The following is a 27,751-nucleotide window of genomic DNA, read 5'->3' as shown; positions in this document are numbered from 1 at the left end:
GTTATTTAACTCTGACTGTAAAGTGAATCATTAACCTGCAGTTGTTTCTTTGGGCTCCTCAGACAGCCAGAGCCAGTTTTATGGGTGTGAAGTGGCTGCAGTGGACACAGTTGTTTTGTTTGTGTCGACTGTTCTGTAATGAATTTATTGATTCTATAGTTTAGTAATATTTGTACAGCCCTAAAGCAGAAATGTGTCATGGTTGAGCTTCGTGATATTTATGACACCGTCCCAGCTTTGATTCACATAGGGAAAAGAAAGTTTGCTATGAGAGGGAACCTCAAGGCAACAAACATGTTCTAGGGACAAGACAAAAGGAGAAGTATTGAAATTACAACACGAATCAATGTGAATTTATAAGATAAAGATAAAGATGTAAATATTAGGTTTTTTAAGTTTAGTCGCTAAAGGTAAAAAATATTTCCTTTTTTTACAGAAAAATCTTCAGTTGACCCAAAATGCTGCACTGAGAGCACTAACTGGGACTAGAAAGAGAGAGCTTATTTCTCCCATTTTGGCTCCCTGTTTAACCCAGAATCAAGTTTAAAATATAAAGTCTTTAATAATCAGGCCCCATCTTATCTTAAAGAGCCTTCAGCTTTCAGGCCCCTCATCTGTGGAAACAGCTCCAATTTGGATTTGGTAGACAGACTCTTTCAAGATTAAGTTTTCCGTATAGTTATGCTGGACCAGGTGACCCTAAAGACTGAGACTGCTGGAGGATTTCCCATGATGCCATTAGCACTTCTCCTCCAATCCTTTCTTTCTTCCTTTGTACACCACTATTGGATGTCATTAACTTTTGTCCCAGACTGCCTTTTGTCCTGTTTATTGCATATGGTCTATTACCCCCTCACTCCCAAACCAGTTGCAGCAGATGGCTGCCCCTCCCTGAGCCTGGTTCTGCTTCTTCCACCCCGCCATCGTAAAGTGCTAGTGGAGCTCTCCCTCTAAGACCTTGCAGGTCTTCACGTCACAACAAAGTGCCTTGAGATGAATGTTGCTGTGAACTGGTATAATTAATCTGAATTATTTTATCATAGCTCAACTAACTTTATTACACTTCTCTCATTTAGAATGAGGGAGAAGGACCTGATCCTGATGAATAATGACTCAGGACATTTTCATCAGCAGAGAATGTGTGGAGAGGTTTCAGACTTAGCTTAGTTTTAAAATTGGACAATACACTACATGCTCCTTTTTTCTTTCATTTTACACTCTCCTGTCTTTTTTTGCCTTCTTCCATCATCTCAACTCCAAAATACAAACTTTCCTTTTCTTCCCTCAACAGCACACACCTCCCCGTCGTCCAGTCTCTGGTTTATTTCTCCTGCTCCTCTCTATCATTTATGTTCCCAGCGAGTGGCTTTTGTTTCATCCCAGGTGTAGACACAGCCAGGACCAAAATACAAACAACCGACAAATTCAAAGAAAAAAGAACAAACAGCCAAAAAAAACAAGCCGACCCTCAACAGCACAAAGTGTGTTCTAGTAAGGTGTTTGGGCACCTCGTGCTGCCAGAACAGCTTCGGTGTGCCTTGGCATTGATTCCTCAAGTCTCTGGAACATCAATCTAACAAATGATATTCCTTTATTTGGTGTTTTGATGATGTGGTGGAGAGTGCTGTCCAAAGCATGGGCCCAAAGATCTCTCACTGGTGTTGAACCGAACTGAAAGCTGGTGACTTAGGGCGAAAGCATATGATTCTCATCAAACCACTCGGTGGCATTGTCATCCTGGAGTCTGCCATGAGGATACAAGTGTTTTAAACTGATCTTTCCCTCTAAGGAATCAAGAAAGCCAACCCCTAACAGAGCCACCAGACCCCATAACGGCAAGGGTCAAGGGTTTAAGTTCTTCCTTTAATTTGTCACACACACACACACACACACACACACACACACACACACACACACACACACACACACACACACACACACACACAGATGCGTTTTGTCTCTCACACACACTCAGTAAATCTTCTCCTACACACTCTCATGCTAATACTTTCTCTACTGACTCGTGTTCCTTTTTTTTGTCTCTCCCACTTTGTAAATCAAGCTTCAGTTGCCTTTTGTGCATGAAATAGATTTCCCTCAACTTTAACTTACTTAGCAAGCTTTTAATTTATAATTCCTTTTACTTCTCTCAACCCTTTTGCCTCTTCTCTCTCCCTTTCCCCCCTTTCTACTACATGTCTGCCCACCTGTTGGGCTCATGTGGTCAATCTGAAGTGCCCCGAAGCTGGGCACTGAGCTCCTATTGAAATAAATCTCTGCGATTAATTTGCAGAAATACCACAATATCCTGAATATGATTAATTCCATTTTTAATGGTCACCCAGCTGCCCACGTGATGTTATTCTTGGCAGCGGGATTGTTTCTCCTGCACTGAACACTCAGCTCAACCTGCAAATTGAGCATGATTGCTCTGGGGTTCAGTATGTGTGTGTGTGTCAGCGTGACACCACGGCTTGTGTATATCCTATGTACTCTAAGGGGGGAACACAATATAGAAAAGTGCAACTCAAAGTGTCGGCTGGTCTCGCTCGGCGTAGCGTGCCTGTCTCTGCCTAACGTTCCTTGGGTCCTGAAACCAGAAAATTACCCCCACACACACTTAAAGAGAGAAAATTGCCAACAGATTTTCTGTCCTGCATGTGGCTGCAGTTGAAGAAAGAAAGGGGGAAAAAACAACCCAGAAAAACACAGTGTTTCAGAAGCTTTCAAGCTCTTTCAGGGCAACTCTGGAGCAACATGTTTTCATTATGTCTGCTGTCTCTGATGCTTAAGTTCTCACTTGGGAAACTATGGGATGGCTACAGCGTGACATCAACTACATGCATAATGCTGCACACAGGACTGGAAGGTTTCAGTGGCATCCTGAAAGATTCTGGACCAGCAGCACTTTTAAATGTGAAACCAGTGTCACTTGGAGTTATAGTGCTTTGTTTACTTTACTGCCATTTGCCATCTGGTTTTTATTTACAACCTTCTGTATGCAGTTACATATGCTCACTGGCCACTTCATTAGGTACAAGGTGTCAACCGCTCACTAATGCAATCAGCCAATCACATGGTGGCAACTGCATGCATTTAGGTATATAGACATGGTCAATACGACCTTCAAATACCAAACGGGAAATAAAGCTGAGGAAGGAAGTAATAATAATCGCTTATTACAACCAAGGTATTCAGAAGAGTGTCTCTAAACAGACTGCAGGTCAATCCTTGAAGCAGATGGGCTGCAGCAGCAGAAGACCACAGTGGGTGCCATTGCTGTCAGCTAAGAACAGGAAACTGAGGCTACAGTTCACACAGACTTAATCATATTGGACAATATATTGGACTATTGGGGAAACATTGTCTGGTTTAATGAGTCTCTTTCTGCAGCCACATTTGGATAGTTCAGTCAGAATTCAGTATAAACGACATGAAAGCATGGATCCATCACGCCTAATAAAAACAAACCGGGGTACTAGTGGTGTAACGGTGTAGGGGATATTTTCCTACTGGGTTTTTGAACATGACAGATCTCGATCCAATAAAACACCATTGGGGTGTTGTGTGTTTTGTGTACAAGGTGTCAAACTTGCTTGAAATAAATGGCAGGCCCCGATGTGAAAAGATACAGCACATTTTAGATAAAAATGATTCCTGCGGGATTTTTCCATAAAGACATAAAACACACAACTGGCCGTGGTGAAAGTAAATCATATTCTGAGCGAGGATGATTTTTCTTGCACTGTCCAAGTCCATTGCTATGAGAGTTAAGAAACACTTGCTGAAAAATGGACTGTGAGGGAAGAAAAATGAGTTCGGACATCATAACGTAAAAACACATCTAAGTGTTGTTCTGCATAAGTAAGCACAATAATTCCTTCAGGTGAGCCGATCGCATGAATTATACCTCAGTGGAAACTTGCATGGGTTGTTTTCAGTATGATGAATTGGTAATAAAAGGAACTTTTTTCTTTCTTCCTTTCTTTTTTTTGATTTTCCAACTTTCCCCTGTGGTTGCAGCTTGAAGTCATTACTCTGCCCTTTTAATGAAAGGTTAATTATGGCTAGGATCAAGAGATAATTCTAGGTAATAGGGTTTGTTGTAGGAGTAAAACAATTTCAATTATTTAATTACACTTTTAAAAACAAATAGCTCGATTAAATTAAAAGCTGGAAGCTGCATTTGGATTACTCTGGGACACACTTTAACTGAATGAAAAACATGGAAAAGTTTTGCACAGAAAGCCATCCTGGTCTTGAATCCACGGGATATGAAAACTTCAGCATGCACACCTATTCTTTAGCTGAGTTAAGGGCTGTTATGGCGTTAAATACAAGTAAATAAAAATAATTCCTTACATTCCTAATTAGGTTTGATTGTTGCTAAAGGCCACATGTTTGAGCACAGTTAGTTTGAACTGATGCTGTAATGACTGACATTGTGAAATATTAGTGTGACACTGACATGGAAGTCATTCCTGGTATGAAACTATGGAAACTATTTGAATTTGATCTGTTTTCCTAATTTGGGAGCAGACCTCCAGTGTGGGGACGTTTCCATTTCAGGCTTCACTGTTGGAACAAGAAATAAAAAGAGACTTGGACCCATCAGTATAGAAGAAGACGTATCAAGATTGTGATATGTTTTTCAAAGTTAGAACCTCTTGTAATCGTGCAAAGTAGCTGAAAGAAGATACTGATGCCACACACCACACTGGAGGTCTCCAGCCAGCTCATTCATGGCCTGCTGCCACCTTGTAGACTTTGTTGCTCAGCCAGTTTTTGCCAATAACAATTCACAAATTGCCTTTAAAGTGTGTTTTCATGCCCATGTCCACAAACAAAGAAAAAATGAATATGCATGAATACTCATCAGTTCTGCATGGAGACTGTTGTGAGTGGGTACAAACATACCAGGCATGACAATGCTGGTGCTTTAAAGGTTGAGGTAAAATATTTTTATGGACATTTCATTAAAAAACAAAATGTCAACCTGTTTGCGGCACTAAAGTACTAAGTCGATTGCCTGTTTATCTTCTGAGCAATCTAGGAACCCACCTTATCTTATCTTAGCCATTTATCTGAGGATTGCTTCAGCCAATATTTTGGACCTGTGAGACCAAGACTTTCTGTTCCATCCACTGATCGCTGTTTACAAATGTAAATAAATTTACAAAAGCAACTAAACAGCAAAATGATAGTCATAGAAAATCAGACAGCTTCTAGTCTAATTTACATTTCAGCAAATAGGCTCCTTCTCATGTTTTGTATCTGCATGCAACCAAAGCCTGGTCAAACACGAGTGATATTACTGGGACTACAAACCGCAACCAGAAAGCTATAAATAGTTATTCATCCATGGGATCACAATTTTAAGTGATGGTCATTCATTAAAAATGTCAGTTACACCAAATCATCAGATCTGCATCTATCTGTTATTTATTTTTGCCTCATGTATGTCTGACACAGTATTGTTGGAGAGCAGAGAGTCATAAAGTCAGTACCGTAAATGAGGATAACACATTGGACTTCTTGCCTGGAAGTAAAATATAAAAGTCTTCACTGATGCACATCAGTTTCCTGTGAGTTACACTCCAGCCACTGAACCCCACTGGACTTTGCATTCCATGGAGCCCATCTAAAGTCTGAAGCCTGGAAAGAGTTACTGCGTGTCGGAGGTCGAGACAGTTATTTGAGTCATTCGCCACTTAAATGGCTCCCCGCGAATGACTAAAGGCTGCATTGACAATGCATTGGAGCTGCTGCATTTCAGGTGAGGTTGTTTTCTGTTTTCAGGGGTTTTATCTTTACTTTTGATGTTTCACTTGGTATTTCTATGTTTTTTTGAGAACTGTTTGCATTGATTCGGTTATGGTGTATCCTGACAGTTTTTTAAATTTAGGACTCTTCACTTCTTCTAAAGGATTTTTTTTCTCACGTCAGCTGCCTGCTCGTCTAATAAGATGGAAAAGGCTTTTTTTTAAGCTGTCTTTTCTAAACTGTTCATTCATGTCCTTGGAAATCAATCACACACAATCCTTCTAAGTGCCTCCTTCACACACATGCACACACTATCCCCCACACTCACACTAATGTTTTGTTTCACAGCTTCATATGTCAAGATTAAAAATGAGAACATCAAGAAAGGCTCAAAGATAAGGCGCCAATGCTGAGAAAGGAATTCTTTACCTTTTCACCCTACTGAACTTTTTTGTGCCATGCAGGAAGAAGAATGACAGGAAAGAAAGGAACAATCAGCCAGAGATACTTAGTAGCAGTTATATAAAATTGTTCTGACCAATAGTTCTCTAGGCTTTCTAAAGGTCTTTCACCCATTTTCCCTTATTGTACCTGACCATCTCTAGAGATTTTGTTTTCTTCAAGCCACTTAACATTGACCTATGAAAGGATGAATCAATGTTGTATCACAACAGACAACTTCGCGAAGAACCAATTTTAAATTGTATCTTTAGGCACAGCAGCTTTAGCAGCAGCTTTTCACAAAAGCACATCATTTCTTCCCATTTCTATAGTTGAAGCTAATGAAAAATACCACCAACAACACAGTTTGACAAAAGTACAACATAACTCACCATGGTGTCCTCAAGAAATTGGTGGAAACTGGACAAATGGAGGACAAAAGAGTAAGTGTCAGGCCTAAGAAACTAGCACCTGAAAGTCATGTGCTTAAGAAACAGAAAAACCTCCAGCAAAAACCTCTATCTAACCCTTCATTCGTTCACTGAAGCCTCACCAGAAATGGTCTCAGTGGAAGGGTGGGTGTTAAGAAGCCATTCCTAAAGAACAGAAATGGAGAAAGGGCTGAGGCATGGCAAATTACCAAAGAACCGGACTGAAAAGCAGTGGCAGCAGAGTGATAGATCCTAATTTGAAATGTTTGGTTCACATTGTTGTCAATATGTACGGAAGATGTCAGAAGAGAGATAAAACCATGAGTGTCTACAGCCACCTTTGAAACATGATGGTCCACCATTGATCCACTATGCAATTTGCCTGATTGCTGATGGATTCATTTTTTAGCTTGACAATGATCCCAAACACACTCCCGATGCAGTAAAAACATACCTGGATGGAAGAACATACGCAGTGGAACACCATCAGTCACCCTCAGTCATGGATTGACCTCCCCAGAGGCCGGACCTCAACATTTTTGAAGCAGTGTGGGGCCATTAAAAAAACAACTATTCCTGAAAAATACTTAAAGAAGTTACAAGAAAGCTGCTTCAGACAGTTCAGACTGTGCTGAGGAATAAAAACTGTCAGAGGAGGATTAAAACTGTTTCTTTCAGAAAGAAGAGAAACCGAGGGGCCGCACCAAAACCCAGTTTAAGCTACATATGGAGCTGGAGCTGAAAATAAGCACAATCGCTGCTCTTCAGAAGGATCATTTGCAGTCAAATGTTGTTTGGTCATTGCAAATTACAGTTTTTATGTCAGTGAAAATTAAAGAATGCCTATCAATGCATGAAACCCAGATGAAACACTAAATAATTGCCATAACTCTAACAATAATTTATCTAACCTTACCAAAGGGCTCAATAAAACCTCTTTCTCACCATGCAGTGAATGCTTTTGGGCTTATTTTCTGCAACAAGGAAGTAAGTTTTATGTGTTTGTGGCTTTACCCTTAATGAGGATTTTATCAGCCACTGTGTGCTGGTGGTTTATGGTGAAAGACTACACTCCTGCCCTCATTAAGGAAACTGCTTTTGTTTCCAGTAAATCACTATGGAGGCTCTGATGTGACAAGCCTCAAAGTTCAAGTTCACTGCCAACGTGACCTTATGCGAGTGCATGTTGATTACACCGACCTGAGGGCATTTGCTGTGGTGCATCTGTAAAAGTGTATGCATTTGTGCAAATATGCATGAGCTTTAGGGAAGCCTGAAACAGCTCAAGTCCAAAAAACCCCTGTCCAGCTGCAATAACAACAACAAATAAGCCCTGAACTTTCCTCTTTCACCCTGTTTGGAACAACAGACAGAGATAAAAATAACTGGATTTCTTCACGTCATGCTATGTCTGGCCAAAAGCTTAAAAAAGAAAGAAATGGAGAAATGGAGGGAAAAAATGTAAGGTTACGGTACGAGGAGAGAGACAGAGAAAGAGACAAGATAGCGAGTAAATCCTTAAAAATGTCTTCTTGGAAGCTCTGCTTTCTGTCAGCACTCCGATATGGGGGGAACACTGGTCAAGAGGGAGTCCAGGAGGGTGTTCTAACTTTTAAATAATCTGCTGGATTAATTTGTCAGAATGCATATTATCTCATGCCTATGGATTAAAAAATCTACTTAATATGTCCTAATATTTCTTAATAAACTGGCAATTTTACTGGTTCAATCTATGATCCTACATTAACGTCTCCATTCAATAATGGGAGTTAAAGTACAGAAGTAGCTGCATGCATTAAGAGTGATAAAGAGGAAACACGCAGCCTGGACATGGCAGCAGTGAAACCAGAAGCTGGCTTACTAACACCAGAGACACACAGCTGGAATCACTGAAAATGCCACTTTAACTGAAAAGCACCCTTGCTGTTCTTTCTGGGATAAAAACTGAATCTAATGGGGAGGAGACCAAAAACTGGAGTAACTCTAATGGCCACTTGAGGCTTGCTTCATTAGTGAGTCAATCCCAATGTTAGACTCCCTCCTTTATAACATAAATAAACAGGTTTTTTAACCTGTTTTTCTTCCCCTTATTCCCACCGAAAGGCCCCAGCAAGCTGCTCCCCCCCCCCCAATGGTAACCACAATTTGGGTCTTTATGACTAAATTTCCTCATTTTGGAAATCTGTAAAGGGGAATATTACCACAACTTACATATATTAAGGCTTAAAGGGGGAGATCGTGGTTCAGGGGGTTGGGAAGCTCATCTTGTAACCGGAAGATTGCCGGTTCAATCCCCAGCTCTGTCTGTCCTGGTCATTGTGTCCTTGGGCAAAACACTTCACCTACTGGCATTGGCCAGAGGGGCCACAGGGCACCTGTGGCTACAACTGTAGCTTGCCTCCACCAGGGAGTGAGTGAGTAGTGGAATTGTCTTAATTAACCAAAACTTTTCTTATGCAACAACACACATCCCTTAGCAGGTTCACACAGCATGCACCTGCCGATCAAGTTAGCTAGCAAGTACTGGCCCTTCCCCAGATCCATCCTGGTGTACAAATATGGCCACATCCAGTCTGAAAAAGACAAGACTGTAACTTTCAAAACGAACAACACATAGGATGAAATAGGACAAAAATCAGATGCTGGTAGGGCGAAACACCAGTGCCAAAAATCAGAAACTGGTGGGAAAAGAGGGAAATGGATCGACAATTATGGGAAATGAGAGAAGAAGAGGAATGATGGCAAGTTGGGAAAACACAGAGGAGAGTCACAGTGGACAAGTATGGAAAAAAAAGAACAGAAGGAGAACTGAAAGGGGGGATTGAGGGGAAAAGGAGGAGAGTGAAAGAAGGACAAGTATGCACATGAAGGAGCGTTTCTTCTGCAGATTAGCAGTAGCTGCAACCCAATACTTTAATATGCTGCTCGACCCCGACAGGCCTGGACTGGCAGTATGTGTGTGCGTATGTGGTTCACTGTGTATTTCTGGAAGCTACAAACTCTTATCAGCCCTAATCTGGTCTAGGAGGCAAGTCATACCTCACTGTCTGAGTCCAATAAAAAAAATGACATTAACCAAAGACAGAGGTGAACTACCACCATGTTTATGTACCTAAAGTCTGCCTCCTTAAAATGGGTAAAAGATTAATCTGTAACTCAAATGTCATTTAAGGCCAGGTCAAAGGTGACTTTGTGACTTTGGTCTTCTTGGTAAAGCCATACTGTTCAAGACTAGCACCAGTTCCAGAGTGATAAGAGCACAAATGAAAATTTTATGGTTGAATGCTTTGAAGGTGTTTCTTTTTCACATTTGCCTTAATGTAAACCAAACACCTCAGTGTCAGGAGTCGGTATGCATCAACAATGTTTTGTTTTTCTTTGACAGTCTTTCCTTTCTTAAATCTCCCTCGAGCCAAACCACAAATTTATGCTTGACAGGGTAATCTCCATGGAAAGAAATCCGACCACATTACGGGCCATGCACACATTTGAACAGATGAAGATATTTTTCACATTTGATGGCAGGATTTATACTTTTGGTTTTTTATCAGTAAATAGAGTAACTGCCAGTTTACTTGAGTTTTGGCCTTTGGATTCATTGGCTGACCTTTCGATGTTCTATATCTGCTGAAAAACTGGTAAATATTTTTTTATTTGCTTTTGGGTTTTTTTGCTTAAAAATTAAAAAATCATTTAAAAATGAATTTATCAATAGAGATGTGGCTTTAGCACTACAGTCGTACAGGTGTTTCCAAATCAGCAATGTTGATACAGAGTTATAACTTGAAAGCAGCTTAAACATCCCCACACACTTCTTCCTTTTGACAGTGGAGTCAAACATGGTACAATAAAGGAATAATGGGCCATAACATTAGAAATGAATCAAGGCTCAGAACAATGTTATTCTAATCCACATGAGCTCCATTTATGGTTTATTTAATGTATGGACTGTTTGGTCTGGAGTGGTGTCAGGACGGGTACTTCCAGCATTGCCACAGGAACGTTTCCAGCCAGTTGAACGAGTCCAAGTGCAGGGAAAAAGAAAAAAAAAGAAAGAAAGATCATTCACTGCTTTTGTTGTAGAGAAGTCAGTGGAGCCTGAACTTGCAGACCCAACATTTTAGTGGTTCCTTTGCATAATCAGATGAGAGTAGAGGAGGCAGGAAGGTTTCCATGCGCCGTATTCCACAAAACTTTCCTCTTTGTGCTTAAACTTTCTCCAGTGAATACTAGAGTCGCTCTGCATTATTCACAATCTTAAAAAAAAAAAAAATGCTTTAGGCCTCTAGTCAGCAAGCTCTACTCCCTGTAAATCCCGGTAATCCCTGACTGGTTGGCAAGTGATTGCTTGAGGCTGCTGCTAGTTTCTGGGTAAAGAGAGAGCTGCACCACAAACCTCCTTGTGACTGCACTAGCAGATTGCCACCATATGAAAAACATTCACATATCTGTAAACACTTCTTGACAAACTACCGAGCATATGATGCAAACCAGAAACTGACGCTGTCTGACTTCAAAGTAAAAGTTGGGCCTAACTGCTGAAACCTGTTTCAAGAGGTGCAACTTTTACTCTGAAGTGATATGGGAAACTGTCTCTGTGTCCAGTTTGTGTTTTTTTTTTCTTGTAGTTTTGCTGCTGTTTTGTTTTTTTTTGTTTTTGTTTAGTTTTAGCAATCGATTTCACGTTGACTGTCAGAAACCTCCAGCAACCACCCACATCTGGTCGGGGAATATATATTTTTCCCTAGTGATCGGTGGTTGCAAGGCAATCTCCAACTGGTCTCTAACCCCCTGTGACTGAGGTCTTAGGTCTGCTCCCTTTAAGCTACCTTTCTTCTGACTGGCTGCCTCTTCTCACAGCCAGAGCCATGTACCTGAGATCATTACATATGGAAACTGGTCTTATTGACCTCATAAAATCCAGTTGGAAACAGAGTGTTTACATCAGTTTGAAGCCTGAGCTTTTGGCTCACAGCCCTACCTGCACAGAAGTTGGCCTCATTATTTTAAGTTTGGTCACATTTAATAAGAGCAACCACCAATGTAACAGTACATACACAACAGCAGAGAAACCATAAGAGGTCTTCTTTAATGCATTCCTTCTTAATTAATGTTCATTATTGGCTTTAGAATTGGATGATTGACAAGATTTCCTTGGCACAAGGAACTCTTACTGGGAATTTTTCCAAAACCTTCCAGCCACATGATAGCAACAATTCAAATTTCTCTTTTGATTAACGCCGTGAGATGAGGCTGAACACTGTCTTAAATTTGTGTTGCAATTCAAGCATCCCCTTTGTTTGCCTCACTGACATTAAAACAAGAGTATGCTATAAATGCCTAAAATCTACAGCATATATCCTTTTTATATTTCTATTTAACTTGGAGCGGTAGTCCAAGGTCTCTGCATACAGTTGTCCGTCTGTGATTTACTCCCAGTGCAACCAAACAGGAGTAGTTCATTAGTTTTATCTCTGAAAAGCAGCAAGGAAAGGTTTCATGACAGGTAACACACCAGCGACCAGCTCGATGCCAGGAACTGATTACTGACCTCTTTTGCTTGGTAGTTTCCTGCCAGATAAAATGCTGTGTACAGTTGAGGAAACCATTGACTGTACACGCTTGAGAAGAAAAAACAACAACAAAAAAAAACCCAGGAGATTGGTATCACCCTTTATTGCTTTTGGAGTTTAGTTTCAGTCACATCAAGAGGACTCTGAGTTATTAGCCCTGCTGTTCTCAATAACTTTCACAATATAGTTTCACAACCAAGAACGCAAACAGGATAAAACTGTTTATACGCTAGAAATAGTGCATTATCGCTTCTTTCTTATGTGTATTTACCTTCCTATAAGTGTTTGTGTGTTTTTCTTTCTGTATTGTTCTCTCTGGCTTTGCTGCAAAAGAGCTAATCAACTGTAGGGGTGCATTCAAGGAAGCAGTTTACTCTCTTTCCTCCCTCCCTGCATCTCTTTATCTTTCTGTCAGTCACCCCGTGATCTCTTTTAAAACTTGGTTATCGCCCCTAAAGAAGCAAACAACCCTAACACAGGCCAGAGGCGGAGTTGTCTTACAGCCTCGGTCTTCTGTTTCTCTGACTCAGTATTGTAGGTTTCATTTCATTGCAAATAGTAATTATAAGGTATGTCATAATGAAGACAGCAGTGTCTGGGAGATCTCTGTTCTTTAATAAAGGACAAAAATAATTTTCATGCGACACGTGTTTCTGAAAAAAGCACTTTCTTTTTGTGTTCCCAATAAACGTCCCATAACATCAAATTGAGGGAATAAAACAATAAAAAAAATCTCAGCAGAACTGTAGCACGTACACAGTTAGAGTCATCAGTGCTGCTTTGTGTCATTTCCCAGCAAGAATTATAAAAAGCATTTCTGACTATGACATGATAAAGCACTAAAACAAATACCACTGGCTCAGCAGTGACTTGTGCATGATAATTGACCTGCACGATAGCCTCATATCTCCCATTGCAACCACTTTTCATGTTTCAGGAAGCACTTTGGGCTCCTCAGTTGGCACCAACCCATAAGGACAGTTGGTCATCACGGGAATGAGAGAAAGGAGATAAAAACATTTAAAAAAAAAAACATTTTACAGGCCAACAAAACTAAAAACAAAGTTGCTGCAGGTGACCGAGTATGGATGCCTGAATTTGCATCACAGGTTGAATATACATCTTTAGGCACCATATCAACATCTGTGAATTCACCGTTAAATTTTTAGCTTATTTTCCTTCTAATTCTATCTTCTTTGCAACTCTGGACTGTTTTAGTGTGGCTGCTATTTTTAAATTGCTGTTTTGAACTTGTGGAGACGTCAACTTTTGCATCAAACCAACCCTCTGTGCAGAAACTGTAACTGATGTACCACCCAGCAGTCACTGACAGTTTTTGGGTGAAGAGTCCACAGTTTCTAAGGACTAAGGAGCCAATGCGCCAAGTAAGGAGTGTAAACAGGACTGTGCTTGGCCTTTTCTTTTGTTTATATTCACAGTGTTGCACACCAAGAATTCATTGCCCATGGTAATACAATGTGCAATGTCCTGATTAGATTTTAAAGGGAAAATTCAGCAGAAAGACTCAAAAATGTTTTTTTTCTGTTTGTCTGCAAACTCCTCTATATAACCAGAAGTTGAGCAACCAAACTTAGGGCTCGGGTACATCTTTATCTGCGTACCATTTTACATTTAAAGGGTTTTTTTTGTTTAAATTAGATGTTATTGTTGTGAAATTAAAGTGATATTATAATGTTATGATACATGTGCATAAAAATGTACTTCGGGTATGATATAGTATGATGTCATTTGTTACCTCTCAATCACCACTAAAATCCCAGATCAAGCAACACTGTAGCATATAGTAGTCTTACTATAATTCACTAAATCTCCTGCCCGTCTCTCTGTTTGTCCTTCCTTGACTCTTCCTACACAATCAAGAGTTAAGCAGCCAGTTGGCTAGGTACATCTTAACCTCTGAAGGTTTATATATACTACAGTAGAGCAAGGGCATTACAGGCAAAACTTGCCTAGCACTCAGTTCCATATTTCACTTTATTTATGAAGCATCTATCACCCTTAATTTTTCCCTTTTCTCAATGTGATTAATTACATCAGTTTGCCAACAGCACAAACAGACCAAACAATACTGTTACATGGGCACCAGAATCTGTGCTTATCACCTGTCCTACTTTCCAGGGTGGACATTTTGACACAAAGGAAAAGATTTGACCTGCATCACGAGCACAAGGGGGGACTGATCGAGTAACAAGGCGATGACCTTGAAGTGGAGATTGGCCAAATTGAAATCAAGTAAGACTTGTGAGTTTAATACAGCTCAGATTTATATATGTAGGGTTATCAGTGAAGCATGTATGTATGAATAGTTTAGGTAAAAACTACAGGGTAACTATTGGGTAGCACTTGTAATACTGAAGGGAAGTCAGTAATGGACTGGCCTGAGATGTGACATTTGGATAAAAACATTAAACATTTTTTCCAAAGTTGAAAAGTCTCAACCAGATTGTTATTGATTTCCTTCCTCAGCTGCTGCTTCAGTGTTTCTTTTAAGAATGTGTGTTTTAAAGTCTTCTGCTTTAATAATTAGACGAATTAGAACGATTGTGTGTCTTCTTTGTTGCACCTTGACTATGGCAAATATCCAAAATAAGAGCACACCATAAACACACTGACTCATCAGATGAATATCTCTCTCTAACTTGGCTCACCTCTCTGTGTTGTCCAGTGACCCCACCCATTTGCTACATCTGGCAGGTTAAAACAAAGCTCTCTGGTTAAGATGAAAACTTTTTTCTTTTAATACCGTGAAAAAAAACCCAAGCCCTTAAGCAAAATATCTCATATGAAAAAAACAAATCTGTTGGGTCTTTCCAGACTTGGAAGGTGGTGAAACTCTAACTTATTCTGTTTATCCTGCCAAAAAGGACACATTTATCAAAAGTGGCTTCAGACTTTCTTACTGTGCTGTGACTTCATTCGGGTAACATGTTACTATTTCATCCAATTTGTATTTATGCCAGTTTTTCCATTTTTATTTTTATGCTGATAGCAGAAAAGGCAGAGTGTGCTCCAAGAGGTCAACACACATCTAAAGAAATGCTGTAAATAAAAAAAAAAGGATAAAAGTAAGGGCTGAAGATAATATATGATAAAACCATAGTACAAAGCAGAGAAGCCACAGAGAAGCTCTTCCTGTGACTGTTATTTTCCCTGAAATAAACTCAATAAACAATAAACCCTCAACAAGAGCATCCTTGATTGTGAGTATGAAACCATGACTTCATCAGACCCGACTCAAATGTCACATTTTTAAGGATGCAACAAAGCAGACAGTATGTTTTAAAACAGATACTGTTTATCCCAAAAGACAAACTGTAAAATTTTTTAACCAAGGCTAGAAGCCAAAGAGAGGAAACCAACCAGTTTTGATGTTCTAACAATGTTTCGTCTGTGAACGCTCCATCTACAAATATGTGTGTGTGTGTGTGTGTGTGTGTGTGTGTGTGTGTGTGTGTGTGTGTGTGTGTGTGTGTGGAGGGGCTGTTTCCCAGAGGCTTTACATCCTTATACGGGTTTATTAGAGCAACTTGCCTGTTTTACCCTCAAAGATATGTTTAAATCAGATTCTGTGAACAAAAGCAAGATAATAAGACCACAAAAGGCGCTAGAGGCGCATTTGTAAAAAAGTGTTGTAAAAAAGACGATTTTCGTTAACATTTAAACTAATGAAACGGTAGATCAGGTCAGACTCTTAAGTACAAGCCTTAATGACATTCTCAGAAGTTTTGCAACTGTACAGTTTCCACATTAACTGATATGTCAGGTATAGTCCTTCTTAATTGGTGTCAATATTACAAAATAAATGTTAATTAATCGACAAGTTACCTACTTGAGTTTATCCTCCTTTTTAACTCGAAATGGGGTCATACTGTCCAAACGGAATATTGTGGTGTACTGATTAAGATGCAAAAATATCAGCTGCGAGGAGAGGAAAGTGTTTAATGAGTTTATAAGGACAGGAAAGCAGGGGCAGAGAGAGAGAGGAGGGGGGGGGGGGGATGCGGCAAAGGGTCGGACTTTGATCCCCAGGTGTGAGCTGAGTGTGTTGCAATCGGGTGACGTTTGTTTTACTCGTTCCAAGTTTCATTTTTAACCCTTCTGACTTCTATTTGCTAATTACTGATTCTGCTTATTGGTTCTTGTAGAAAAAAAATATGCCTGCACTGGTTTTCTGCAGCCATCCAATTGTTTCAGTATCTCTCACAATGGAGAAACAGTGGAAAAGTTTGCATATACAAAAACTCTGCTGTTATGAGTTTGACATCATTGTTTTTTCAAGGTGCAGCTGTCAGAAAATGATGCCAGGAACCGATAAACTCAGACATTTTGAAACGTGTTATTTACTAGAAGGGGTTAGAGATCCCCGCTGCAGTTATCGATATTCTGCACTAAATCAGATTCTCTCTCTCTCGTTGTTTTTTTTAGAAACCTTTGAAAAAAACGAACACAACAACTTTAAAGGATATTCAGACTGGGTATATAAACAGGATTCACTGAGCCTAAACTGACTCACAGCTGTGCCATAGCCTCACCAACAAACCCGCGTCTGTTGGTTTCTGGTGAAAACCGTGCAGAGATCCACAAATTTTTTTTACATTTTCATAGCGCTGGCCAGAGAGCAAAAAATAATACAGTGTAAGCCAATACAAGAACCTGAGAGAAAGTAATACATCTGTTATGGGTTATTGGGAAGAGTGAAAAATTGATTGGAGCACCTGCACATCTTGTAAGCTTTGCTTTTTGTTAGCACCAAGTGTACAAGGTCACTGTAGGCTATTTTTTTGGTTGTTTTTTAAGTTAAGGCATTGAAAGTTGATGTAAAATCTGTATTAAATCTATTACATGAAGTTGAAATACTTTAGGGATGTGCTATACATAAATGATGGATGCATTGGTCATGTGAGGAAAAACTTCTGCTTTGGGGAAAAAGATAACGTGAGTCTGGAATTTAGCATTTAATGGATATTTCGTGACAATATGAAAGCTTTTCTGATGCTTAAGAAACTCAGCAAATGTGAAAGCTACAGTGAGGTATTTAGGATGTGAAGATGGAGGTAAGGGGGATTTTCAGGGGTTTGTTGGACAGGAACACGTCCCAAGGAATGAATGGAGAGAGAGAGGGAGGGTGGTCGACGCCAGACACAGAGGTCTTTTGTGTTTGTCTATCAGCTGGAAATCACTAACAACACAGCAGCCCACCACTCCACCCTGTGTGTGTGCTAGTGCATAAACAGTATGTCAGTGACTGACATTTGCTTTTCAATAGCCAACTGTAGAGCAGAATAAGATAAGGGAGTTTTGCTCAAAAGCCAACTTGTTCCTTTGGCATGAAACAAATCCAAGAGTCTGTCACTCCAGTTACATCATGCTGCTTTCAATCTCTTCATCACAGATGAAGGTCAAACAAGTGCCTTATAATTTTTGTTTTTTAAAAAATATATATTTACATGTATTTTAAATGTTTCACATTTCAGTGAAATATGAATTAATGAAATTATGTTCTCCATGTTTCTCACAGTCAAAAAGTCCAAAGATCAAACCCAACAATGACCTCATCTTATTTCATGGAGACTAATGCTCATTCAAAAATGATTTAGCGACAGCAGTGAGCGAGATGTTCTTGCAAGATACTGAACACTGTGTGTGAGTATTTTGCAAGCCACTTTGCAACCCAGCATCAAAATCGAATCTGTTTTCATGAACAACTGCACGGCTTTCCATATTTTCCAGTGGAAGGACCGAGGAGTCCCAGAGCAGGACCATGCTACCAGATGCAAATTATAGTGTTCTTTTGAATACAGAAAACTTTATTTCTTTGGATGCAATAACCTTTGCACTAACTTATTAGAAAGCATTACTGTTTCTAGCTTGACAAGGTTGAAACAACTTACTATGTTAGTTTCAAGTTCATATTTTTTACTGAAATATAACCGTTTTTGCATTATTCAGCCCAGGCTGCGCTGTCCTGAGTTGACCACATTGAGTATATTCACACACATTGACTTCATTAATATCTACAAGGAGGAGAAACTCAAAGCAAGAATTTAGAGCAAACTGAAGGAAGAATTAAAATAGGTCCATTTGTGGGGTTTTCCCTGGTTGAAAAAAGAAAAAATCCAGAAATCATTACTGGGAGTTGTTTATTAAAGACAACGATGTTCCTAAAGGACACCACATGTTTGTCTCCATGGAATAACGTGAAAGTTGATCTATTTCATTTGACAGCCAAAGAAACAGTTATGGTACTGTAAGAGCAAATGTGTTTTTGCGAGGTCTGTCATGTGTTGACCTTGGAATATAGACCAGTTATGTATTGTGACACTTTTTATGAGCAACAAGACACTACTATTTTTTGTCGACAGTGGTACTTGGTGTTCTTTATGCCCACTGTTATAACAATGAAGCTCTTGATAAAATATAAAGTGTGATTTCAGCCTTTTTTTTCCTCAGGAACTTAAAAGGAAATACCTATTACAATTACACAAAGTATCATTTGTGCACACACTTTCTATTCTTTCCTGCTAGTGTGCTGGTAAAAAAAAAAAGGCTACGAAATGCAAGCACCTGGGTACTTGTGACGGTCAAAAAGTTGGAACACTAACCATTATCAGCCATCATTTTACATATAAAATTGAAGGCGAAGGCCCACCAACCAGTTTTCAGCCAGAAGAACGAGGACACATTGTTGATGCTGTGAGTTAGCATTAGCTAGTTAGCCTTAGTGAAGTCAATGCTATCAAGCTAGCAGGATTCTTTGTGTGACATTGGTCGTGTCCTAATTCATGGGCTGCATCCTCCTGAGGACCCGGCCTTCGCAGTCTACGTGGGCCGGGTCCTCAGAAGGTCGGGTAGGCCGGAAGTAAACGGCTGTGAAATTGGACGGTCTAGCCTTCTGATTTGCGTCTCCGCTGTCTCCGTGGAGTTTAATAAACTCGGCCATCTGCTCCTTGCTTTCTTTGAGTGATATGTTTTTATTGATTAGCATTCAAATATCTCAGTGAAGACAGAACAAAGATCTACCACAAAGCAAGAAAGCATGAGACAAGGCTAATCAAAACGTATTGGCTGAAGCATTTGCTTATTACGCCAACCCTTTTAACAAAAGATCTTTTAGCATGCAGCTCCTGTACACAGGGCTCGAAGCAAATAATAAATGATTTAAATATAAAATATATATAAATATATATATTTCTAAAATATAACAGGACACTGGCGTAAATTCTTGACGTGTCATGCTTCTGTTTAATCATTTTTCTATTTGACGTTTAGTCAGCTGTGTAAAAATCAAGGAGGAACCCACAGTCAGCTGTGTAAAAAGTTTTATTTTATCTAATCTAATAACTTTAATCTCAGCCAAACCGATTTACTCACGAACAAACAAAACACTGAAAAAAGCCCAACAATAACATTTTTAGGTTGTCTAAGTGACTTATATATTACGTTTAACCTGAGTAGCAAAACCCGGTGAAACTCGCAGTGATCGGAAAATGATGTGCCGGGAGTTGTGCCGTTCTCGGCGGCTTCAGTGACCCTCGAGCTCCCGGCTAGCTGTCGAGCTGGAGCTGGTAGCAGACGCCTCCGAAAACGTCGAAGCACTTTTGCAAATATGAGATATCTTGATAAACCGAGCAGATATTTGATGTTTACACAGCTACTTTCTCGCCTGAAAATATGTTAAAAGTTTATTTTGTGACCCAGAGAGATTAGTATGAGTAATTTTAAAACTTAGTAGCGGCCGCCATTGTTGGAAACTGGAGTTTGGCTGGGCCGCGCTATGAATTCTGGGATATGGTAGGCCACGAAGGACACACCCAACCCATCCTTCAAATTCGGGGAAAAGGAGGACGCATTTGTCGGCTGCATTCGGAGGAGTCTACGAATTTGGACAGCCTTCGGTGCGTCGCTGTGACATAATCGGTCTACAAATGCGGCCTCAGGAGGATGCAGCCCATGAATTTGGACACGACCATTATATGTATTTAACGTTATTTGGTGTTTATTCATACTGAATTTGTCAGAACCACGATAAGGTATTTATTCTCAGCTAGCATGTGGCTAGTAACCAAATGCTAGCAGGCAAATTCCCCATTTCGAATCCTGTTGACCAACTTCCATTACATTATTTTATAAGAGTTTTCTGACTGATGCTAATTCTTAGAAGATAAAATAAAAGTCAGGGTTCTCCTCCAGCAAAATGCAGCCAAATCAGGTGCTTCAGCTTGAGGACAACAAAGTGACTGGAGGACACTAGCAAATACGTCCTTTAACTGTAAACACCAACGTTTTAACACTACACTGTCTTCATCAGAGTCCTAAAGTGAACTGGGACCATTGACTTTAATATCGGCAGAACTTATTTTAAGGACCTTTTCATCATCAAAGGCTTGCCTTGAGAACTCACAATGGTGATGAAATGTTCATGCTTAATAAATCGTGAGTCATGGGTCCGACTCTTTGACGTCTATCAGGGCTTTGTGAATTCATAACATACTGTTTATTGTTAAGTTTGACTCCACTTACTTTCCTTTATGTGTAGAGTATTATTTGAGTGCAATAAAAGAGTTATTTCAGCAAAGATTTTAAACCGTGCATTTATAAACCACAAACATCTTTCAGACACAGGGTTCGCTCAGACTTCAAGTGTCGAAAGAAGACGAGAATCAAAGACACACTTTTTTCTGTTATTGGTTAATATAATTAAAGACGTTTTGGTGTGGCATAATAAAGCTGTTGAACAAGAGCACATTCTTGTCTTAATAGCAGACGTCACAGTGAATAATTAAGCTTCAAAGAGTAATTTAACACTACATTGCATGGTGCACTGCTTTTTTGAAGGTTAAACCTTTGAAGCCTGCAGCTTGTCTATCCACACCCTAAACACTGATGTCAAAGCAGCTGTTCTGCATCAGCAGCCAAAAGCTAAATATTTGCTGTGACATCACTGCTTTGAGACGGGGGCAGATTTAGAGATATAACATAACAATGCTTTCACAAAGAGAGACCAACGGAGCTTTGTTTCCTAAGGAAACTGAGCTACGATTGCAAATAATACACTGGAGCGTAACGTGTCCACAGGCACAAACTATTTCATATTTGTCATCTGAAACAGTTCTGAAATTATTATTATTATTATTATTATTATTATTATTATTATTATTATAACTATGGAGTAAAAAAAGAATTAAAGAGGCGAGAAATTACTTTTTTAACTTTTTAATTAATTTTTTTTTTTATACCAAAACAGGTTCAATGTTTGTCTTAAACTGTACACATTTCATATGGTTAGGTGTGGTTTTTGAAATATCTAAGGTTGATGTAGTGGTGTAGTTTACTTACACCCACCCAAAAAGAACAGTTCAAAGAAATCATTAAAACCCTCAAATTATCTCAACATTCATGTCCATGAGGCGTGTGTGGAAAATTCTCACCACAACTTCCTCTATTTCTTGTTTTCACCACATATCCAGTATCCATATGCTTCCACCTACTTGACAATGATGGGTTTCCAGATGGGCGTTCATCTGACCTCAGCATGCTGTAAGCTCAGCAGGTAGCCTACTATTGCCAATTGGATGAATCAAATAAAGTGAATGAACAACTTCCTTTTCTTAACGCCTCACATGCTGTTGATGCTTTATGTGGCATAACCATTCCATTCTCTCCTTCATCCTTTGAGAAATTCTTGTCTATTTTCTAACACATTGAACTGTTTTTCACATTAGGCTCTGCCTGCTCCTTTAACTGGGTGTTCCTGGCACCCATTTATATGTTATAACCTCTAAAAGCTGGCTGAACTTTGTGTAAGCGCTGATATCTGCAGGTGAACATGCTGGCAAAAGATACGATTTTTGGTAATAGAAAATGTTTGCAGTTAGAGGAGTACTGGCCAGTGCTTGGCTTATGGTTGTGTGTTGATATACTCCGTGTGGAGAGCAAAAATATAAAACTTTTTTTTTAAAGTGCAAGAACACTGGCCATTGTCCAATCAGGATTCAGTTCTTTATTGGCTTTTAAAAAAATTATGTGCAAAACCTTAAATAATGACCAGCAGAGGAAGTCTTAAACTGGGATCCCCGATATATTAGCTGTTGACCTCAGACATGTAATCAGCATACTAAATGATCGGTTCCCATTTTCCTGGATTACTGTAGGTCTCAATGTCTTAAACATGAAGAAAATGCTGGAACATTAAACTAAACCTTGGTTAGAATTTATCCAGACCAAGACAACTTTTTTTCATGTCAGACGACTGTTTGGCTATTTGTCCCAAACTGTGCTCCACGGGAAGGTTTCAGCATCTGTCACTTTGGTCTGGAGAAAATCTGTTTCATGATACTCAAGCCTAGTTGTACTTTGTGAACTTTGGTAACCATCAGATATTTGGTAACATTTCCATCAGCGAAGCTGTTCAACGGTCACAAAGGTGGATCTGAGGAACATAAGTAAATGGGATTTCTAATGTAGTCTCCTCTTTTTGTTAACTTTTCACACATTGCTTGCATACAATGGCCAAGATGCAAAGCTAATAACAGAAGAATGTGAAGGTCATTAAATGTCTCTATGGGGGCTTTCGATCATCCCAGTTGTAAAGTTAGGGGTTTCAGATTTTCACTTTTTCTGAGACTCCCTCCATGTTGGCCAAAGATAAAGCAGCAGGTTTAGATAATAAGGTTAAATGCTCCTTTATGTGGACTTTGAGATGACAGAAAGGAAATGTAAAAACTTCTTCCTTTCCATGACAATAAGCAGCTCTGTCTCCTGATAACACCACATGAAAGCTTGTGTTAAATAGAAGCTGAGGTCATATGAGGATAGCTATGATAATGTGTCGCTACAGGTCAGAAAAGTCTTAGTAAATCTGCAGCTCTACAGCTGGGTGTGGATTGACTGACTTGCCCTAAATTGAAAGGTAAATCCTTTTCCTTTGCTCTGAACAGCAAGCTGACGAGCTGGTTTTGACCCTTTGACCTATAGCAGAGAGAGCAACAACAATTCCCCCTCAAACAAAACGAACTTCTCCTCAATCCCTGTATTCATCTTTCCAGTTTCATTCACTCAGTTTTCAGAAGTTAGCAAAATAAGACAAGAAGCCAGTCTGCAAGTCAATGAAGATAAAGATAGAGTAGCGCTGAGACCATGTAGAGGTCTAATACAGTTTCCTGCTGTGTTTTGAGTTCAAACCAACCCAGTCCCTGACCGTCATCAATCACTGCAAACTCTGAGCTGTGAACTGATGCGCTGATATCGGCAAGGTTGTTTAATGCCATGAACCATCTGGTCTCTTATTTAGATACATACACAGGTAGGCACAGTGCAATAAAGGTGTTAGACAGATATACTACAGTCAACTAAATAATTTTATCTAGAGTGAAGTTTAACTTGGTCCCCTTTCCTCGCCTCCACACAATGTGTATGTTATTAAAACCGCGCTGTGAGACGTTTTATTGATTCTGGGTCAGCTTCTCTCTCTCTTCTTTCATCTGCAGAGCCCCTACGTGTTTCCTGTTTCCATCTATTCCTCTACATCTCTTCTCCCTCTCTTTTCTCTTTACTTTTTACTGCAGCTGAAGTACACATGAGGCTTCAACTGTATGAAATAGGAAAATCCATCTTCGAAAGTATTTTTGTGCAAATGTTTTTTTTCCTCCTACGGCACATTGAAAAAATAAAATCAAGCAGACCTAACACATTTAAATGTGATATTAATAACAGAAAGAAACATGTTTGTTGCTACACATGAAGATGTTGTTTTCGTGGAATCCCCGGCAACTGCTTCAGTTTTCTCTGTTTCAACGTAATTATGAAATAAATTTTTGTTTTTACAATCTATATTCATGGATGAATACACAACACATGTTTATCTGCAGTTGGAGATAGATAGACAGTTTTAAAATTAGCTTCATGTACAATAACTCACTCTTCTCCATAATGATAAGAAGTTCAATTCAATTCAATTCAATTTTATTTATATAGCGCCAAATCACAACAAAAGTCGCCTCAAGGCGCTTCATAGATACAGAGAAAACCCCAACAATCATATGACCCCCTATGAGCAAGCACTTTGGCGACAGTGGGAAGGAAAAACTCCCTTTTAACAGGAAGAAACCTCCGGCAGAACCAGGCTCAGGGAGGGGCGGCCATCTGCTGCGACCGGTTGGGGTGAGAGAAGGAAGACAGGATAAAGACATGCTGTGGAAGAGAGACAGAGGTTAATAACGGATATGATTCAATGCAGAGAGGTCTGTTAACACATAGTGAGTGAGAAAGGTGACTGGAAAGGAAAAAGGAGTAATCAGTGTGATTTTTTTAAAAATAATTGTGATACACGCTACTGCCAAAAAGTAAACGGTATACAGACTGGTACTTATATAGAACCTTTCTACGCTACTTGAGCGCTCAAAGTACTTTCTACAACATGACACATTCGCCCAAGCACTTCATCTACGCTTACGTGCTTTTTTAACAACTTGGGGTATGCAGACTAGCATAGCCAAAGATTTAACCACCGACCTTCCAATTAGTAGATTGGAAGATTGTTCTCTATGGCTACACCTATCCTTCATAAGGTATATAATACTGCAACGTGTACTCACGGTCTAAGTGTTGATATATATTATACAAAGCTATGGCGGTGTCACTGTTTGCAAGCAACACAACCAGTGCCAAGAAGAGTGTTGACTAAGATGGATTAGGAACACCGCAGGCAGGTTTTAAGTGTCTGCAAGTTGAAATGAACCAACCCATACGGAAAAGATATATATAAATCTTATAAAGTTTGTATCTGTCTTGTGTGAAACTTGTATGAAAAGCATACAAGAGTGAAAACAGATATAAGATCCCTTGAAAAATTATATAATGAAACTTGTATGTTTTGGATACTTACTAAAACAATATATGAAAGTAATGAGAAAGTGGCCACTTTCATGAGTAAATCATCAAGTTTTTACTATTTCTTTTCCATATGGGAAGAGGTCTAAATGGTCATGAGATTTAAAGGCAGTCAGAAGCGAAAAATGTCTGATCTCATGGTGTGCTTGTTATTTCTTTTCTCACCTGCCTGTTTTCCGTTCGTCTTCAGCCTCTCATCTATATTTTTCCCCTTCTCCATTTGTTTCTGCCTGGTTGGGTTTGTTGATGGCTTCTCGTTTTTCTTACCGGTTTCTATTTGTTACATCATCATCACATCACTCATGCACAGTTTGTAGGAGTGTGCATTTGGTCCATGCGCTCCATGGATGAGGAATCTCCACGTGGAGCCAACGCATTTTATAAGGTAACCGACGAGCCAGATCTGCTTTAATGCTACTTTTTTTTTTTTATCGTTGCCTCTTTATTAGTTTTACATTCTTTCATCTCAAGCTCATTCTTAATACTTTGTCCTTCTCACACTCTCTACTCATCAGTCTGTTTTTTCTTTTCTAACCAAAACGTCACGGCCAAGCCCAAGCCTATCCAACACACATAGTTCATCAGTGAATCCCATCCAAGCATCTGTTTTGGACTTGTTGGATTGTCGGTTTCGTGCCAAATCTAAGAGGCACAGAGCCATTGCGTGTGCTTGAGAGCGAGTTTGTGAAGAAAGAAGTGAATTCTCAAAATTATTAGGTTAGATGAAAGGTTAGATAGCTTTTTTGCTTTCATGTGGATAACTAGAGATCTTAATTTTTTTTACCTTGGACTTGTCAAATATCTCTTTAATAATCTTTATCCAAGATTAACCATGTCCTCTTGCCATGTGTGTTTGTTTGTTAAATTATGCACTAACGCATTTTCACCCAAGCACAGTAATAAAAGTCAACAAAATGTTAACATGTCGCAAAAGAGTGCAGCACCAAATGGTTTTAAGTGGCTGCAGTGAGGATCCGCGATAAGCTCCTCGCTTCCAGCACCTGTTAGCTGCAAACAGCTGGTGTGCCTTACAGACACCAACAACATGCCTTATAAGTGGCTGTGGTCAGGCGTGACCTATTTTTGTCATATAGAATTGTGCTTGTTGTTTGGCAGTGACTTTTTGCTTTATTCCACTTACACAAAGACCTACTGTGGTCATCAGTTGAAAGACACATCAGGTTAAGTACACTACAGCGTTTTAAGGCCAGTTTGAGAAGAATACTGCCATTAATATCATATAGGTGTAACTACGGGTGTGACACTTACTGAGACATCTATGTAAAGCTGACAGCTCATTAAACTCCTGTAAACACCTACTTTGTCACTACCTGTATGTTAGCCAGGCTTTGGCGTGACTTAAATAATAGTAAATAGCAATAATAATAGTAGCACCCGTTTAGATCTTCTTGTCTAATTTCAATAAGAAGCATTTGAATTCAAACTTGTGAATACAGTAACAGAGTTCCTTCTCTTTGAGGAAAGTGACTTTTCTGATGCCAACAGTGAGAGAAGGAGGAATAAACGTCTCAATTGTTAGTCAGTTCAGTGACTGTGTGAATTGCAAAGGCTTAGCAAATCACTAGTTTAGCATGGGAAACTGACTCTGAGACTAACGGAAGAGCTCTCAGCCTCTTAATGTACTGACAGTCAGGTGATAAGTGGGTATATTTTGCCCTGTGCTACACAGATCACAATGTTCCCATCAGAGCTCTTGGCTTAACCCTGCTGTCATCTTAAACTGTCTGGCATGATGGGGTGGACGCTTGTTTTCTGAGTCACCTGTGTTGTGAAAGCTACTGATTAGCTTTAGTTTGTCTGAAGGACACAGTCTGATTGTTATATGACATTCTCGCTGTTGTAAAGCTGTCATAATTGAGAATGTATAACTGCTTTCCAGCTTCTCCATTTATATGTTTAAAAAATGGCAACAAAACTTTGGAGTTTCATCTCTGGTTTTCCGGTCACTTCACTGGAACATTTTATAAGAAAAGGGATGGCGCCTCCTTGGTCTGCCAGCTTGATTTAACCACCATCTTGGCTTTTTCGCAAAATAGTTCCACTCTTTAAAAAGTCAATCTAGTGACGCGAGCTGAAGAAGAACAGAACGTGTTGAGTTTCAAAACCAGCTCGAAGGAATCAGTAACAGTGGACAGGCTTCTAATGGCTTACAAATGAACCGAAGGGTAATTCCGGGGGGGTTTCAATTAGCATGATAGTACGTGTGTCTGCATGTGTGAGCATTTGTAGGGAAGTAATGAGATGTAAACATGTTTAAGTGTTTGTCACCAGCGATTGCCCGCCTGCATTTTCTCTGTTATCCACTTATGCATTGCAGAAAAACTAGACATTCCTGTTCCCGTCCACTGAGGACCACAGGGGCATGGAGCAGCACTCTCTGATTGTTTCATACAAGTAGAGCAGAGAGAGAGGAGGGGGTGAAGAGGTTAAAAAAGGAAAAGAGAGTTTATGAGTGGGGGCAACAGGAACTAAGGGGACTGAAGATATACTGCTGCAAGCGTCCAGACATTCAGACTGAGGGGAAAAGTCCTGTTGGCAATGTCTGCAAGACGATGACTTATATCAGTGGAGTGGGTTAGTGGGTTTATGAATGACTGTGTGTGTGTGGGTGTG

General features: G+C 39.6%; 1 protein-coding gene and 1 long non-coding RNA gene across 2 annotated transcripts in view; both read right to left on the bottom strand.

Annotated features, from left to right (window-relative positions):
- The window catches only part of tnfsf10l (TNF superfamily member 10, like), a 76,231-nt gene that overhangs the window by 13,243 nt on the left and 35,237 nt on the right, over positions 1 to 27,751 (bottom strand). The window lies entirely within an intron of this gene.
- Positions 1,877 to 27,571, bottom strand: LOC146522496 (uncharacterized). Its single transcript, XR_014873069.1, has 2 exons — positions 20,348 to 27,571; positions 1,877 to 20,284 (listed from the first exon to the last, which is right to left on the bottom strand). It is a non-coding gene; the product is annotated as an uncharacterized LOC146522496 (long non-coding RNA).

Source organism: Neolamprologus multifasciatus, chromosome 3 (genome assembly GCF_963576455.1).
Source record: "Neolamprologus multifasciatus chromosome 3, fNeoMul1.2, whole genome shotgun sequence".
NCBI lineage: Eukaryota > Metazoa > Chordata > Actinopteri > Cichliformes > Cichlidae > Neolamprologus > Neolamprologus multifasciatus.
This window is presented reverse-complemented; position numbering and strand designations above follow the sequence as displayed.